Raw genomic sequence first — 3,071 nt, 5'->3', positions numbered from 1 at the left:
TATAGGTATGTATTTACAAAACTGGAGCTGGCTCTCTAGTCAGCTGTCGTTTATTTTAGGGGGGTGGGGGAACAGCTAACAGCGCTTCCATACAACACACTAACATAAAAGTTGTTGGAAAGCTAACACACCTTACCGCCGTTGTTCGTCGACGTTGCTGTCATCGCCGCTGTCATCGCCGTTGTCATCGCCGCTGTCATCGCCGCTGTTGTAATCCCGGTCATTATTAACTCCGTCGTAGTAAATTTTTATTATTTTTTGATATTGTTTATTTTTTTTTTTTCTGTTTATCTTCATCGTTTTTTAGTCGTTATTATTACTTTCCATAACGACGTCTTCATCGTCATCGTCATCGTCAGCATCGTCGTCGTCGTCGTCGTCGTCGTCGTCGTCATCGTCAACATCATCATCATCGCCGTCGTCATCGTCGTCATCGTCATCGTCTTCTTCATCGTCGTCGTCGTCGTCGTCGTCGTCTTCATCTTCATCATCGTCGTCCTCATCGCCGTCATCGTCTTCGTCATCATCATCGCTTTCCTCAACGCGGTGGTCACCTGCTCACCGTTGCCCTTTTCATCGTCGTCATTTACGCCGCCATCATTGTCAACATCGCCGTCATCACATCACCAGCGCTGTCGTTGTTATCATCTCTGTCACTGTCATCATCAGTCTCTTCCGCAACAACAACAACAACAACAACAACAACAACAACAACAACAACAGCGACGATGACACAACACCGACGAGCACCAAACGAGAGTGAAAACGGCAACAACAACAACAACAACAACAACAACAACATCGACAATGACAATGACAATAACAACATCATCGACAAGTAGTGACAAGTGAAATGTTTGAAATGTTGGAAAGACGTAGAACAACAAGAAGAAGAAGAACAACAACAACATCGGATGAACGATAAAGTAGAATTATCGGCGTCAACATTATTAACGTTATGAAAATTATCAGCAATTAATAAGAGAAGGAAGGAAGGAAGAAGTGAAACGAGGAAGGAGTGACGGAGGAAGAAAAAAACAAAAAAAAGAGAAAAGAGAAAAGAAACAGAGAAAGAAAAAAAAAAGAACTTGGAAAATGTGAGAAGCATGAGGGAGAGAGGGATAGGGAGAGAGATGGAGAAAGAGAGAGAGAGAGAGAGAGAGAGAGAGAGAGAGTGGAGGCAGATGAGGTAAGATGAAAGAAACGAAAAAAAAAAAGAAAAGAATTATGGGAGAGTTGAAAGTGTAAAAAAAAAGTGTGTTTAAGGGGATAGAGAGAAAGAGAGAAAAACAAAGAAGAAAACAGCTTTTTAAACAAAAATATGAAAAAATAAAAAACGAAATACTAATACTAACAACACAAACAGCATTTATATCAACAATAGCATATCAACAACAACAGCTACAACAACAATAGTAGAAGGACAAGAAAAGCACATGATTAGAACTACAGGTAAGATTTCAAACTAAATGCGGCAATGTGTTGTCTCCTGTACAATTTAAACGAAAAAAATATATATATATTTATATTTGTATACATATTTTTCTATATTTAAATAGTTCTACTCACTTTGTGTTTTGTTATTAATATTTTTTTTTAATTCATAATTATTATTATTATATTTATATGTGAGTTTGTATGTATGTGTATGCATGAAGACTATATATACATATATATACATATATATACATATATATATACGTACGTATATATGCAGATAGATAAATATACATGTATATATGTGTATGTATATGAAGATATAAAGCATTTTTGTATTTATATATTTTATTTATATTTCAATGATTATTTATCATTATGTATTGTTAATCGTTTATTTTTCGAAATATCAGTAGATATGTCTATTTATGTACTGGGATGGTTAACGTTGGCGATTTTTCAAACTAACATAAAACCGTATGGGATATATGTGAACGATCTATCACATTCTAGATCATTTTATTCATATATATATATATATATATATATTAAAGAAAAAGAATCTAATAATGGCATCAGCTAAAATTTTAAAATGAACTCCATTATTAGCCACAAGGGTGATACTGGATAGGTATAATATAACGATAAAAATACTAATGATTTCATTTTACTTTAATTCATAGATAATATGAATAGACATTTATTTCGGACACTGGTTCCAGCTTTTTCTCTAGATCACGGGTTCACAACCTGAAGGGCATTTATTTCTGCCTCGTACACATCACAAACACTTCACATAGAAAAGGGGCAATTTTAAGAATTCAACGAGGGCTGGTGGAGGTAAATTAGGAACTGTGTTTAATCAGGTGTAACGTCCTGTAGGAGTATGTAGAATCTGGTGTCTAGCTCCATATACTAATCAGCGAAAACTTTACACGGCATTCATCCAATTGCGTAAACATATTCACAAATATCATGCACATAAGTGCACAAACTACACATAACGTACTAACGCACTCAAAAATAGACACACTAACACACAAAAACTCATGTACATACATACACATATATATCTATATATATATATAGCTACCCATCTATTTATCTATCTATCTATTTATCTTTCTATTCGTCTATCTATTTATTTATTTATCTGTATGTAAGTATTTTATCAGATATGAAGCTTTGTATGTATATGATGACACACATATCAACTTGGAGTGTATGAAATTTATATGTGTATATGCGAGTGCATGTGTGTAATTTTCAATGACGTTATGTATAAAATGATAGACATTAGAATATGTCATTCTGTAGTGTGTATATTGGTATATATATTGATGTAAACGTGTGTGTGTGTGTGTGTGTGTGTGTGTGTGTGTGTGTGTTATGCAGTATTACCATGTTCATGTAAAGGATTGGGGTGAACACGTGCCTTGTTGAAACAAACCACAACTCGTGACTCGTAGCGGTAACTGAATAGCTTAAAAGTTCAATGACCAGGCAAACACACATACACACTCAGACACGCATAGCTTCACACAGATACGCAGAGACACGCATAGCTACACTCAAAAGCATTCACATAAATACCTATATTTATACATACACATATGTGCATTCACGTATGTATA

General features: G+C 34.8%; 1 protein-coding gene across 3 annotated transcripts in view; it reads left to right on the top strand.

The window, feature by feature from the left end:
- The first annotated feature begins 20 nt into the window (after positions 1–20).
- The window catches only part of LOC106877962 (uncharacterized), a 433,893-nt gene continuing 430,842 nt past the window's right edge, over positions 21–3,071 (top strand). Inside the window, exon 1 of one of the 3 annotated variants that reach the window (XM_052968240.1) lies at positions 21–1,452. The gene's annotated coding sequence lies outside the window, so the exon portion shown is untranslated. The remainder of the gene's footprint in view (positions 1,453–3,071) is intronic. The other 2 variants (XM_052968239.1, XR_008264218.1) reach the window with 2 other exon arrangements.

Source organism: Octopus bimaculoides, chromosome 5 (assembly GCF_001194135.2).
Source record: "Octopus bimaculoides isolate UCB-OBI-ISO-001 chromosome 5, ASM119413v2, whole genome shotgun sequence".
NCBI lineage: Eukaryota > Metazoa > Mollusca > Cephalopoda > Octopoda > Octopodidae > Octopus > Octopus bimaculoides.
This window is presented reverse-complemented; position numbering and strand designations above follow the sequence as displayed.